The 15,682-nt window shown below is 40.2% G+C and overlaps 1 long non-coding RNA gene across 1 annotated transcript; it reads right to left on the bottom strand.

Moving 5' to 3' along the window:
* Positions 1-5,265: 5,265 nt before the first annotated feature.
* Positions 5,266-14,326, bottom strand: LOC125481439. The gene is made up of 3 exons (XR_007261339.1): positions 14,223-14,326; positions 13,184-13,351; positions 5,266-5,361 (listed from the first exon to the last, which is right to left on the bottom strand). It is a non-coding gene; the product is annotated as an uncharacterized LOC125481439 (long non-coding RNA).
* Positions 14,327-15,682: the final 1,356 nt, after the last annotated feature.

Below are 15,682 nucleotides of genomic sequence, written 5' to 3' on the forward strand. Positions count from 1 at the left end.
GAGGGATCTCTATCGCCTCATGTCAGGTCAAAGGGATGGGAGGCCAGCAGGTGGCAGTATTTTCTTGCTCAACAAAGACTGAAATGAATGAAACCTGGTGATGATCAAAAACTCCCCAGATCTAAAAGTTGTTGAGGAGAGTTTGGTACAGAGGGCATGGTCATGAATGCTTCTGTACCCCCTTTACTTTTCAGAGACTGAAGGCCCAAGCCTGTACAGTTCAACCAATTATGTTAGGTAATGAGGAACAGATGGATGGCCATTCAATTCCTTAGTCGGTTGTCACTCATAACAGTTCACTCAACCTCCCTATAACCTGGAATGTGGTAAGAGGCAAGGAGAGAACATGATTGGGAATCTCCCAATTCCTGTTGAGATTGTGAAGGCAACATTACTTCAGTTCTGAAGAAGAGACATTTTGGACTGGAAACGTTAAACCTAGTTTCTCACTCCACAGATGCTGCCAGACCTACTGAAATTCTCCAGCATTTTCTGTTTTGATTTCAGGTTTCAGTATTTTGCTTTTGCTAGAGGGTTTGGGAATTACTCGAATAAAACAGGAGGGGTAAATTCACAAGAAGGTGGCAGGAAGAAAAGAGATTCACGATATGAACCTGTGGATCTGAATGTAACCTGTAATGAGTTACTAATATGAAACAAACCACTTCTTGTTCATACAATGGTCTCTTCTAGTTAGACCAATAAGTGCCTTTCCTCTATCACACTAGACCAATCAGGTTCGGTAGATCCCTATGGTCAAAGAGAATGGTGGCAGGAAACCCACCACAAAGTGAGGTGCAAACTTTGTTCCACAGACATTCACAGCACACGATTGTTATTTATAAATTAAAGCCCAAACTGCTATTTGGAGGAAACAGATGCTGTACCAGAAGGAAATTTCAACAGCTCCAGCATTTGAATCAAGCAACTGTTGTGGGCATTCACCATTGCAAAGTCCAAAATGAGACTTCTAAAAACTTTGAATCAGAAGAGTGGGACGCATGACGGAATGAATGGTCTCCTCTGTGAATTAATCTTTCCACAGATCTACAGGTCGGATATGTGTGTGGGTGGGAGTCACAGTTCACTTGCATCCTTACTGCGCTCAGTGTGATCAAAACTATGATACACCCGGGTCTTTTGCTGATGTTATTTCAGTTAACTGCACTGCTAACAATAATTTGCTGCAGATGGAGTGTTGGAAAACAAGGACTACAAGCTGTACAGATGTTACCTGGCAGGCAGGATTGAGAAGAATTGGAAGAGTGTGGGAATGACAGCCCGCAGTATCAAGGATATTTTGATGTCTTGTACAACTTATGGGATCAGCCACTTCTTAAAGACCAGCTTATGAGTTTAAAATGACTTTCCATTGAACATGGTGAGGTTAAATTTGGGAATGTAAGTTGTACACCGTGTGGGCAGGGTGCTATATCTCAACTGATTAAGGGAATGATGCAATGTCTGAAAGTAAACACTCAGCAACATCTGTAATGATCTAGAATATGTCTATCTGATCATAAGTGCTTACAAGAAACAATACTGAGCTAATTAGGTAATGTAACCATGGTAATAGGCCAGTTGAAACAGATTGTGCAAGATAAAATGCTTTTCAGGGGTCATGTATCTTTGTTTAACAATTAATTGGCTATACTATTTCTCTATTATGGTACAATTAATTAATTACATAGTCACCCACACGCATCTTTGCTTCAACATGATTTATTGATAATATGCATAAAAGGGTAAAAAATACAGTGGTAAGCAAATAATCTTATAGAGCTCTCACAGGCATCTTGAGAGCGGTGTTTCAATAAACGGCTGTTACATCTACATGTGTATACACTTGTGTTAAAGTAATGAGACCAATTAGAACAACGGGGCAGTTCAATACTCCCCTATGAAGAACTACAGAACTTTTACTAATTAAGTATTACTTTAATGTGTTTTAGGATACAATTCTGGCTTTTCATATATCACCATCTATCTATTGTACTGGGACAGCCACATTCCAACATTCAACACTCATCTCTGACGTACTTTGCAATCCTAAGTAATAAAGGAAGAATGCACATTTACATGGAGATAGCAAGAACTGCAGATGCTAGAGTCAGAGACGCCACAATTTGGAGCTGGAGGAACACAGCAGGCCAGGCAGCATCAGAGGAGCAGGAAAGTTGACATTTCGGGTCAGGATCCTTCTTCAGAAATTTGTGCCTTTCATAAGCACGAGACACCCTTTTACAGCCAAGGATATACTCCCGAAGTATAATCATTGTTGCAACACAATGAAAGGGTAGCCAATGTGAGCAGAGCAAGATGCCACATATACCAAAGTTGTTTTCACCAGATAATCTATTTTACTGGTGCCACAGAATCATAGAATCCCTACAGTGTGGAAGCAGGCCATTCACCCCTCCAGTCCACACCGACCCTCCGAAAAGCGTAACACCCAGACCCACCACCCCACCTTATCCCTGTGACCCTGCATTTCCAATGGCTAATCCACACAGCCTGCACATCCCTGCACGCTACAGGCAATTTGGCATGGCCAGTCCATCTAACCTGCACATCTTTGGACTCTGGGAGGGACAGTCTAGGAGAATGTACTAACTCCACACAGATAGTCACCCAAAGGTGGATTCGAAGCTCAGTCCCTGGTGCTGTGAGGCAGCAGTGCTAACCACTGAGCCACCATGCAGGTCAAGAAATAATTAGCGTTCAGATACTGACATATCTCTTCTATTTGTTTACAAACAGTGGCACGCAATCTTTTACATCTTTTACAGCAGATGGGATCTAGGCTTAATGTTTCATCTGACACCACTGCATTGGAACACAGGAAACAACAGATACCTATTTCTAAGAAACAAATATTCAATTTTACCAGTAACCACAACAGCCAACCGTAATTCCACAACACCTTTAAATAAGTATTTTGCCAGAGGATTTCTAGGGCCATTATAAGGAGTTATCACCAAAGATCATCAAAGGCTAGTCTGAGGTAAGCTTTAAGGAGAAAGGCAAGATAGAGGTGGGGGGGGTGGGGAATTTCCTGAACTTGGGGCCACAATAGGCAACTGATATTGGGAATGCTTAAGAAGCTACAAGTAGTGGAGCATAGATATCTCAGACTGTTTTGGGACTGAAGGAGATTTACAAAGAAAGGGAGCGAGGAGGCCATGGAGGGATCCAAAAATAAGGGTAAGAACTTTCAAATCACTCCCACATAACTGGGAGTGTATAAAGGTCATTGAATACAGGCCATTAATGAGCAAGAATTGATGCAAGGAGATGGCCAGCAGTGTTTTCAATGACCACAAGCTTACAGCAGGCAGAACATTGAAGAACAGTACATTACAATAATGTCAAGATAAAGGCAATGGTTGAGGGTTTCAGTAACAGATGAGCCATGTCAGGGTCATCATTGGTAAATGTTATGGAGGTGGAAACAGGTTGTCTTAGCAATGGCTTGACTATGATGCAGGAAGCTCATCTGGTTAAATATGATACCAGATTGACAAACAATCTGACTCAACTAATACCGCTGTCAGGGGGAATAATGAAGTTGGTAGTTGGCAAATGGATTTTGTAGCAGTGACCAAAGACAATGTCATCCCTCTTCCCAATATCTAAATTGGACAGTTACTTGTTTCGTGGGATTAGAGTTGAACGAGCAGGTGGGTCTCATGGACAAGATGACCTGAACATGTGGGAAGATGGGAGAGAAGTTAGAAAAATATACAAGGTCAGGACTAGGGCTGGGTGCATGCCTTGGAGGAAGTTGGTCCATTGGACAAGGGGAAAGTAGGGAAATGGAAAAGGCAACTGATCAAATGATCTCAGTCTTAGTGAAAAGAAACCCATGGTGAGTCAAAGGCTAGAATTTTGAAAGCACAATTATAACTAAATGGAGGGAGGCATTTGTTCAGGGATGGGCACAGAAAGAGATAGTGTTTGGATGGGGAATCAGAATATGGCTTGGAGGTTGGTGGTCAATACAAGATGGCAATCAGAGTTGGTCTCAACTGTGTTTCCACAGCGGAAGTAGGAAAGCCATTTAGAAGCTATATATGTTTTCATGGTGTTCGTTATCATAGAATCCCAACAGTGTGAAAACAGGCGATTCGGCCCAACAAGTCCACACACCCCTCTGAAGAGCATTTCACCCTGATTCATTCCCCTACCCCGGAATTTCCCCATGTCTAACCCACCTAACCTAAACATCCCTGGATGCTACAAGCAATTTAGCATGGCCAATCCACCTACTCTACGCATCTGTGGACTATGGGAGGAAACTGGAGCACCCGGAGGAAACCCACACAGATGCAGGGTAATGTGCAAACTCCACACAGACAGTCGCCTGGGGGTGGAATTGAACCCAGGTCCCTGGCGCTGTGAGGCAGCAGTGCTAACCACTGAGCCACTGTGCCACCCACTAATGGTTTCCAGATGATCTGTCTATTCACAGTGAGGACCAACTTTCCAATTGCCTAGAGTTCAGTATTCGTAACAAAACAATGGGGTGTGCAAAATGGATCTTACAACTATACAGCAATACCTTCAACAGCCGACAGATGGCAGGTGGAACAGCAAGATAGGTCTTTTTAACACATCCTGACTCTAAAAGAATTAAATTCCTTAAATCTTCAAGTGCCATAACTTCTGTTTCACAGGTTGTTTGAAATTGCAGCATTTAAGATATGAGGTGTACACAGAAGAGTTTAACATCATAACTGAGAAGGAAAAAAGCTCCGTTTACATTCCACTTTCCACAACCTTAGGATGTCCCAAAGCACTGTACAGTCAATTACATACATTTTGAAAGTAGTCACTATTGTAAAGCTGCCAGTTTGCAAAGATAAGTAAAACGATGTTGATCAGTTAGTTTTAGTGATGTGGTTGAGGAATAAACTTTGGCCAGGACACCAAAGAGAACTCTGCTGTTCTTCAAACTACAGCCTTAGAATCTTTTACATTCACCCGAGAGAACTAGCATCCCTGTTTAATATCCCAGCCAAAAGACAGTACCTTGGAAAGTGCAGCATTCCCTTTGTACTGTACTGGAACATCTCCCTTTTGTGCTCAAGTCCCTGACTTGAACCCATGACTTCTGAGCTCGAAGCAAGTGTTCCACTACCTGGTCACTGATTAGCCATGGATGACACTCATCAACATGGAAAATAATTACTACTAAAAAGGAAGTTAAAATGAACACACTTACTGAAGGCAGTTTATTTCATTTCTGTAACAGGCGAATGCAGCCTGATGAATTCCATTTTTGCTGGTCAATAATTCATTGTTGAGTGCTTTGGTCAGCTCTGCAAGATTCACCTTCTGTTCCACATCAAAATCTAATGTCTGTCAAAAAGGAACGATGGGCACTTTAAAAAGTGAATGCTGCAAATAGGCTTCCATAATCTACACCAGTAAATGAATGAATCAATGCATTCTCTTCTTGGGGGGGAACAATAGCACATATGCAAAGATTTCTACATCAAAATATGAATCACATTTTTGTAGAATTATGCATTTATAATAAGTGCATACCCATAAAATTGAGGTGGTAAAGGGGAGATTGCATAGATATGTTCAAAATTGTGCAACGTTTTTTCCTATAGTAAATAAGGAAGAAACGGTCTGGACAGTTTATAAACAGACAACACGGATTTAAGATTAACAGTAAAAGTACTCGAGCGATAATGAGAATTTTAATTTTTTTTTACCCAGTGGGTCGTAATGATCTGGAGTGAACTTGCTGCATTTAGCAGCAATTTTCAAAAATAAATTGAATACATTTTTAAAAAGAAAAATGAATTGGAGAGCTATGGAGAAAAAGGAGGGTGAGGTGAGACTATTTGAGTAGATATTTTAAAGATTCAGCACAAGTATGATGGGCCAATCAGGACAGAGGTAAGTCTACAATCCACTGGATTGGTTCATCAAAAGCATCTAATCATTGCCTCTCACGGCAAACTGCCCAATTTCCATATAGTCTCATGAAATAAACACAAATGTGTGATATTTAACAGAAAGTAGTACATTTGATTTAGCTTTTTTTCAATTTCAAAAATATACTTTATTCATAAAAATATCTTTATATAAATAGCCACTGAAGCAGTTGGTTCTGTACAGTACCGTGTGAAGAAACATATAAACATTGGAGTTTGACTCTGTCCAACAAGCAAACTAAAGGTATTTCTTCCACATACAAGATTATACTTACATACATTTGAGGCATTGGGAGTGCTTTTTTTCACTTGCCCCTTGTATGTATCAGCGCAAAGCTGAATTACTCAGGTAACAGAACAGCATTAAGTCCTCTGACTGATGTAAAACATTAAAGTTTATACTGCAGTTGCAAAAACCTATGGTCAGTTCACATCCAAACTGTCATGTTCATTTCTGACCCCAGGTCTTCAAGAGGATACACTGGCCTTGAAGTGGTACATAAACAAAGTTGCTGGAAAAGCTCAGCAGGTTTGGCAGCATCTGTGAGGGAAAAAAACAGAGTTAATGTTTTGGATCCAGTGACCCTTCCTTAGAATACCCTTCCTCGGGTCACCGGACCCGAAACATTGACTCTATTTTTTCTTTCACGGATGCTGCCAGACCTGCTGAGCTTTTCCAGCAACTTTGTTTTTGCACCTGATTTGCAGCATACGTGGTTCTTTTGGTTTTTATTTTGAATTGGTACATGTTTCTTATGTACAATACAATGATACACGTGTTCAACACAAGGTCATTATTGAAGTGAATTTAATTTGTCTACCTAAAGCTTGTGAGCCTCATGGTAGAAATCACAATTAACATACAGCAGATGAGGAAGGATATTTGCACAATTGGATTTCAATACAAACATCCCTTTTTTAATGTGAAAAACAAAGAACAAAATTGCATACATTATCATTTAATGTTTCATTTATCCACACTAACAAATATATGCAGACCTGTTCTTATGCATTAGCAATTCACTACTCCTATCAGTCTCTGCATATCAATTAAACATATTGTTCTTGAATAATGTTCCCTTTAAGCTGTGTGGCTGTGCAGCCACTCTAACGTTCCACTGAATGATGTGCCAACACATTTGACTTCTGTTTTCAAATTGAGAAAAAAAATTCAAGGGAATTTTGTCCCTGAGTACTGCTGGTATCTTAAATGGTACATGTGGGTATTATCATCATTGACTAATAATCGGGGTGATGTGTTTTCCCAGGGAATATCATTCTTGTGTCATCTGCTATCACTGTTGGACCTATTGGCTTCCATTTCTGTTGTTGGGTTGCTGTGGACCTCTGGGTTTGATGGTTGCAGTGCAGGTGGTGCATTCACGTCTTCCTGATCAGCTGCCTGTAGGTGAGGAACAGCTTTTGCAGTTGGGCGAAGGTGCCTGTGGTTACGACGGTAGACAATATCATACACTTTCACTGTGTACATTTAAAAACTTGTCCATACTGGTTCCAAGTTGCCAATTGGGTTGGCTTTTGTTGAAATTGTTGAATGTCCGTACCTTGACTGGCTCTCCAATGCTCAACTCTGGCAATAGTTTGGCAGTATTGTCAAAATGAAATTTGGCTTTCAAAATTTTACCTTGATTTTGTCCACTCACATCTGCTACTGCCTCTGGCTTCAGTTGCTATTTTGCTATTGATCGTGTAGTTTAGGTGTGCAATGACATTGGTCTTTGTACTGGACTACTTCCCTTGCCTTCAGTAGGAATTATTCTCCATTCAAGGATTGCCTTGTTTGTGTGGGACTTGTTCAATTTCTCTATGTGGTGTTTTATTGGTACCGTGCTAATAGTCCATTCTATAGGAGTTGCACTTTCTGGATTCTGTCTATTCCAGCTTTCTTGCCTTTCAGCCTTGTCTCAAGGACAGGTGGAACTTTCCTCAGCAAATGCTGATCTGGTCTCATGTTCATATCTATTTAATGATGATATTCTCCTGAAAGACATCATAACTCTGTAAACACTGTTCTATGATCAGTGGTTTAGTGCACTTCAACACTCTACACTCTCTTGGCATGTTGAGCATTACCATTTCAAGCTTCAGATTTGTCCTGGCTGAGAAGAGGGACATTTTACTTGCCGTCTATGATCTGCAACATGTTGTTGCAATGATCTCACAGAGTAATCCACCCTCTTGGTGATGTCATCTATCCTTAACCTTACTTTTGAAGGCTTCATTTTGAATTGCCATGATTTCACACAGTTCTTATGAAGGTAATGACATTGCATGATGCACCGGTGTCTGAGACTTTACAGTGACCTGATGTTCTCCTTCTGCAGTCGTCAAATCATAACGGTCACCAACTATACCTCAACCTGACTCTCATGCCTCGTGTAACGAACCTGTCAAATAGGTTTGTGTGGTTCATAGGAATCTTTAGCCAATATCTCTTCAGCTGTCATCCGTACCTGCTTGATGTGCTTCCTTTTAGGCCGGCATTTATGTGCAAAATGATTCAGCCTTTTGCAGTGAGCTTACTCCCATACCCGCCCTGGACATCCTTCTCCCTTGCATGATGTACTCCTCAGTATATGCATCCTGCCCTTTGTCTCTGATTGTTCTGCCCTTTGTGCCTGAAAGACCTATCATCATAATGCAAAATCTGATATACCATGAAAATACACTAGCTACTCATTTAAAAATACAGCACATCTGCACATATCAACTGCCCTCCCAAGTATAAGTTTTTCCTCTCTCAGTAGACATGTTCTCACTGCAAGACTAAATCCTCTCCTAATTAGATCATGCTTTCACTACACAAATTCACAGGCTTCTTCATGCTGAGTTAATCATGTTACGTATTGATCAACGAACTCTGTTTCACTTTGGTCCTGAATTTTGAAACACACCATTCATATGTAACAATTACTTAGGGCTCAAAGCTTAACTTCAAAGCTTCGAAAATTTCTACTGATATTTTTCTGTTCTTCTGAGAGACGTAGGAATATATTTTGAAACAGTCTCTACCCAGCAGTGATAAGAGTACAATGACTCATAACTGTTCTGTCTTTGTCAACAAATGTGTTGCTATTTCATAATTCTGCTGTTTTGCGTGGAAAAAGCCCATGTTTTGTATAATATCCCCTGTCATTTGAATAGGAACTGATGAGAGACAAGTTGCAGCCATTTTCTCATAACCAGTGTTTAATTGTGGCTAGCTTCCTTGTTCTCTACTTTTTGTTTATTTTAGTGGCAGCTCACATCTCTGCACGTAGCTGGATCTCCTTGTTGGTAGCTATGCAACATTCAGCTCCATGTCACTCCTGATGCCATGTTTTCTGTGTGCAACGCAGGACTGTATTCAATGTGAGGTCTCTATTGAAGTGAACTTATGCCTGTTACGGTTTGAGCTCCTCATGGTGGAGGTCACATGACTATGGCAGACTAGGAAGGATATCTTTACATGATTGCATTCCAGTCCAAACAGTGAGTTCAGGTCATGCAGAGTAACACAGAGACTAAAAGGATTCAATTGTGAGGACAAGTTGTAGAGATTTATATTCCCACGAATATAGAAGAATCAGGGATGGCTTAAGAAAGGTGTTTAGGATGATAGGCAGATGTGTCAGGATAGATCAAGGGAAAATGTTTCTTCTGGACATTCAAAACAAGGCTATTAAAGGGTTATGTCAAAAAAATACTTCTTTGCACAACTGGCATTAGAAATCTAGAACTTATTCCCCCTGAAAGTTGGTTAAGGCTAGCTCAAATGAAAATTTGAAAACTGATTGTGTTTGTGTTAAAAACCTATCAGATCTTCAGTTCTTTGTTTCATTATCCCGATAGATTTTGGTTGGGCATGGATATTCAGGGCTACAGAACCAAAGCTGTAAATAGATTTAAAGATGGTTAATAAATTTAATAGCATAAATAGATTTACAGACTATCTATGATTTAACTGAATGACAGAATATAGTTGGGGGGGGTCAATGTTTATTTTTGTTTCTATGTTCCCATATCAATATTATCCTACAATTAATTAGTTGAAGTATGGCAAGTGAAGTGGTTAGATGGTCTTTTCCCTTTCCATAAGATCTTAAAATGGAGAATGTGCAGGATTACATGGTGAAGACAGAACAATTGAAATAAATGAATGAATCATTTAGAGAGCTGGTGCAGACACGCTGGGTAGCACAGTAGCTCAGTGGAAAGCACTGCTGCCTCACAGTGAGAGGGACCCATGTTCAAATTCATCCTTGGGTGACTGTCTGTGTGGAGTTAGCATGTTCTCCCTGTATCTACAGGGGTTTCCATCAAATGATCCAGTTTCCTCCCATAGTCCAAAGATGTACAGCTTAGGTGGATGGGTCATGTTAAACTGCCCATAGTGTCTACGGATCTGCAAGCTAGGTGGATTAGCCATAGGAAATGCAGGGTTACTGGAATAAGGTAGGGGGCTGGATTTGGGTCAGATGCTCTTCAGAGAGTCTGTGGGCCAAATGGCCTCCTTTTGCACTGTAGGGATTCTATGATTGGGCTGAATATCTCCTCTGGAGCAATTCAATGTTTTTGTGACCAGTCATGAAGCACATTGCATGAAAACTACAGGACTTAGCATGGAAATGAAACAAGAAAATGCTGGAAATACTCAGCGGGTCTGAGAAGCAGTTAATTTTCAAGTCAATGAGTTTGGTCAGAACTGAGGAAGGATAGACATATAGTAGATTTTAAGCAAGTGTAAGGAATAGTGTAGGCAGTGGGGGAAGGTGGAAGGCAGGGTTTCTGAAGAAGAATCACTGGTCTCGAAAGATTAACTCTGATTTCTCTCCACAGATTCTGCCAGATCTGCTGAGTTTCTCCAGTAATTTCTGTTTTTTGTAACAAAAGGGAAAGTTGGAGATTGGAGAGATTAATTGGCAAAAAGGTTTCATGGTACAAAAGACAAAGGAAATGGTAACAGATGAAGTAAATAAACAAATGATGTGCCTGGATGAAGTGCAAATGTTTGGATATGAACTCTGAATACAATGAGAAAGAATAAAGAAACAAGAGAAACCAGTCTGTGATAAAAAAAGGAAAAAATAACAAGCCACGAAATTTGTGAAACTCTTTACCGCAAAGGGGTGTAGAAAATTGGTCAATCAGTATATTCAAGGCTGAGACAGACAAATTTTTAATCTGTAAATGAATTGAGAGTAATAAAATGAACACCAAGAAGAACTGTGGATGCTAAAAATCTAAAACACTAAGTGCTGGAGAAACTCAGCATTTGTAGCAAGAAAAACAGAGTTAATGTATCAAGTCCAGTGTCCTTTCATCAGAAATCAGATAGAGGAAACTCGACGATTATGGGAAGAGACAGGAAAGTGGGGGTGAGGATTATCAGATTAGCCACTGAGTGACAAAGCAGATGCAAGGTGGCCTACTTTTGCCCTTGCATCTTATAGTCTCATCCTGGTCATCATTTGCAAGTCACTGACTGCCAATTATTGCATTAATAAACAGCACTTAACTGAAATGGCTGAACACAATGAAACTGCAAGAAGCTCCAACAGATTGCGATCAAAATTAACAGCAATTGTGGTGCTGGTGACATATGGTTTCGGCACCTCTTGAACACAGTCTGCCCTTGGCCATTCCAACACCCTTCCCAATTGCTGAAAATACCATTTTACAAACAGTGTTAAAAACAATATATCTGCAAGTTAACTCGTTCTGCTCCCTTCTTCAAGTTCTCAATCCACATTTGTGCCCAAATGCAAAATCTCTGCACCTCATGATATCACACTGGGGCAGGAAGTCAGTGCCGCTGTCAGTCATCGATGTGCATCTGGAACCAGATGTCAGCATCGCTCTGCCGTTTGGTACACACTAACTTGCACTCAGCCCTCTGCTTACTGCCCAGCTCCCAAACTGCCTCCTACCCACTCGCTATGCTGTTCCCTCACTTGCAGGGAGTGGTAAAGGGTAAAGGTGCAGGACAGCGAGCAGAAGGAGGCAATAAGGGGTTAGCAGAGGAACAGACAAATGTGGGCGTGCAGCTGTATGAATATAGGAATCCCAGGAGATAAATTGAATTGATTTAAACCATTTGAAAATAAATCCTCTTATATGTCCTATTGTTTGATGCAATGGTTCAAAAATAGCATTAAATAAATCTACTGACCTACATAGGAGGATGTGTTTCTCTCACGTTGAATCGGATCTTTAAGTAAAAAAGTCAGTATTGACTCAAACTTTCAACACCAACTGAAATAAAACTAACGTAGCTAGTGCTGCCATCTTTACCAAAGCAGAGCTACACCAGAAGTCAGTACTAGCTTTCAAAAAGGGACTTTTTGTGATTGAAAAGGAAACATTTTCAGGACACTATGGAAAGAGCAGAACTGGTTGGTTACATCTTTCTATGCTGCAAGATTCTACATTATCACAGATCTATTCTGTCCCAAATTGGATCCGGCTAACGTGAGTTTAGAAAAGCCATCAAAATCCTCACTTTCAAGTCCCATGGACATACCTTTTGCATTGGATGCCTGAAAACTTTTCAAGTTTCTTTACTTAGTTAGCTCCATTTTCGTATGATAAACAAGTACAGGCATTGATTTCTGAATAATCGGGTTCTCTCCTCCTCCTCTTCAGTAGGAAGTAAGAAATAATTACCCACTTATTAAAAGAACAATTCAAAAACAGTTCACAACCAATTCTGGATAAATGAAATAAGAAGAAAAAAACCTTTAAAAGAAATGTACTAAAGACATAGCAGGTACTTACCATCTACAAAGCAAGCTTAGCTCAGAAATAATACGATTGAAAATGTTTAAAATGCATTAATTTAATAACTACCAGAAGTTTGATTTGCTTTCTTTTGAAGGAAAAGGGAAAGGAATTCCTTAAATGAAACTTTAAACATTTGTATCATGTGGCACCTTTCATTGTTTCTAAGTATTGTCACTGTTGTAATGTAGAAAACAGAGAAGCCAATTTGCACACATTGCAGTCCCAGAAATAACCAGGTACTCTATTGTCCTCAGATAATGACCAGGTAATCTGGATTGGTGATGTTGGTCAAATGATGATTATTGGTCAGGACACCATTAAGATCGCCCCTGTTCTTTAAAATAGTACCATGGAATCTTTTATGTCCATTTGAGAAGGCAAATTGGACCTTGTTTTAACTCAGCCAGAACACAACACATTCACCCGTGCTCTCAACAAGTGCTCAGTCTCACCTCTAGTATCTGCTGACTGTTTTTAATTCCACCTTCTTGCCACATGCTGATTATTTGTTCTGGTGTTGCATGACCAGTGCCATCATCAAGACCAGAAAACAGCTGCAAACCAACAGTGCTGGACATCAAGGATGGAATTGCTGTTCTGCATCTGTTCTCCTTAAAGTTCTGAGAGAGAAAATAATTGATTATTCATGCAAGTAATATAGTTACTGAAGTTTCCTGTCTGGGAACCGTATTTGTCACTCCTTATTCCTGGAATTCTTCATTAAGAAATTGCTACAAACAAGTTCTATTTGTCACGGATCCACTGCTCAATTGGTCAACTTCTCTGCTGTCCAAATCATCAGGTATAGCACCAATTCAGAACTTGCCTGCTTTGGCTTATGTCATTCATCCAGCAGGGTCTAAGACCCTCTGTTCCTGTTCCACTTGAGGAATTGTTTCAATGCTCCCCGATTCCTTTTTATGACACTGGTCATTCTTCTGTAAACTCTAGATGTGTTTCCTTTATAGCTCAATGTTCTTATAATACCAGGAAACAGTGAGGCCTCCAGAAGAACGAGGGAACTTAGCATTTTAGATGAGTGCTTGAGAGCAATGTTTTCAGTTTTGGTGATGGTAAGGGATCAGAAGAGAGAAGTAAGGGAGAGTGTAAGCAATGCAAGGGTGATGGCATGGGAGCAGTGAATAGATGGAGCACTAAGTATTCAGGATAAGTGATGGGGTGGTGAGGAGTTAGGGAAGACAGTGCAAGAGAAGATTAATGAGAAGGAAAGACAGAACATTGGATCAATAGTAGCATAGGATGTGAGCAACTGTAATTGTAGGAAGGTGGAGAAGATAGTGTGAACAATGGGAAATATAGGAAGAAGCAACAGGGATGGTGATTAGTGGAGAGAATGAAGCTGCCCAGATCTGCAACTATGTGTTGGAGGAACAATGGATGCACCAGTTGAAAAGAAAAAGGAACAGGAATCAAGCTTGACAGTATGCATTAAGTAATAGTTAAGAAAAGATTAACTCAATGTGACCTAACCTGATGGAAATGATACTTCTGCTTGCAGGGTGTGGAAGGGACTGAAGCAGCAGATCCATGCCGAAATAAGCCAAGAAGAAACTCATTGCGGCTCACTTTTCCATCACCATCTTTATCCAGCTTTCTGAACAGATCATCAACTTCCTGTGGGAAAAAAAGGTTCACAGCATTTCAAACATATAGAGAAAAGGCTTTACACCAATAATCTCATCAACCAAGCCAGAAATAAGTAAATAAGAAAGAATGCTCTGCATTTATATAGCGTGTTTTACAATGTCAGGACATTTTGAAGCACTTCACAGCCAAAGAGTACTTATGAAATGCAGTCACTGCTGTAATGTAGGTAACATCGCAATCAATTTGCACTCAGTAAGCTCCCACAAATAACAATGTTATAATAAGTAAATTAATTTTGGGTCTTGGTTGAGGATAAATAAAGATTGGACACTGTAGAAATTTTTTTGATTCATTCGTAGGATGTGAGCGTCACTGGTTGGCCAGCATTTATTGTCCATCCCTCATCGCCCATAATTCTCACTCTTCTTCAAAGTAGAGCTGTGCGCACCTCAGGGGGTAAAAGCAAGCTTTGGCCAACAATTACAACAAGTGACCTTGCTGAGAGTGGGGGATTTCTAAAGAATCAGATCATTTTGTGAAGACCCTGCCATGTAGGATGAAATAGAAAGAGAATAGAAGTCGTGGTGAGAAGGAGAGGATTCATGAGAGGGCTGGGAGTGGGAGGATTTGGGCACCCAACAAACAAGATGGTACCAATCAGACAGAGAAGGCTCAAGGAGTAGGATGAGATGGGAGTGTTAAAATTGGAGATATTTGTGCTCAAAGGAATAATCCAAATTGCAAATCAGTAGAGCAAAGGACCAATATGGGCCAAGGGTATGTGCAATAAACAAGTAGGCATTAACATTGGGCTCCAGTACAGTAATGCTAAAAGTAATTGAAGTACCATATTTTGGATGTGACTGTAGACCAAGGGAATACCTGCTCTCTCAGGTTGTCGTTATGAGTACCATACCACCAATCAAATGAACAGCAGGGAGTTATCACAGTCAAAATTTATTCGTCAATCATGATTGCCAAAACAAGAACAAAACTTCCAATTTCATCACATTGCTCTTTGAAAGAGAAAATTAGCTAACATATTTCCTATTACAGCAGTGACAATAATTCAAACAAAAACAGAAATTGCTGCAGAAACCTCAGCAGATCTGACAGCATCAGTGCAGAGAAAGCAGAGTTAACATTTCAGGTTCAGTGATTCTTCTTCAGACTCTTCACTGGAACCGAAACATTAGCTCTGCTTTCTTACCACAGATGCTACCAGATCTACTGAGTTTCTCCAATAATTTCTGTTTTTGTTTCAGATTTCCAGCATCTGCAGTTCTTCATTTTCTGACAATGATTCAAATGTACTTCACTGACTTTAAAAGAGCTTTGGTAGA

This window comes from Rhincodon typus, unplaced genomic scaffold (assembly GCF_021869965.1).
Source record: "Rhincodon typus isolate 14 unplaced genomic scaffold, sRhiTyp1.1 hic_rhity00002160, whole genome shotgun sequence".
Taxonomy (NCBI): domain Eukaryota; kingdom Metazoa; phylum Chordata; class Chondrichthyes; order Orectolobiformes; family Rhincodontidae; genus Rhincodon; species Rhincodon typus.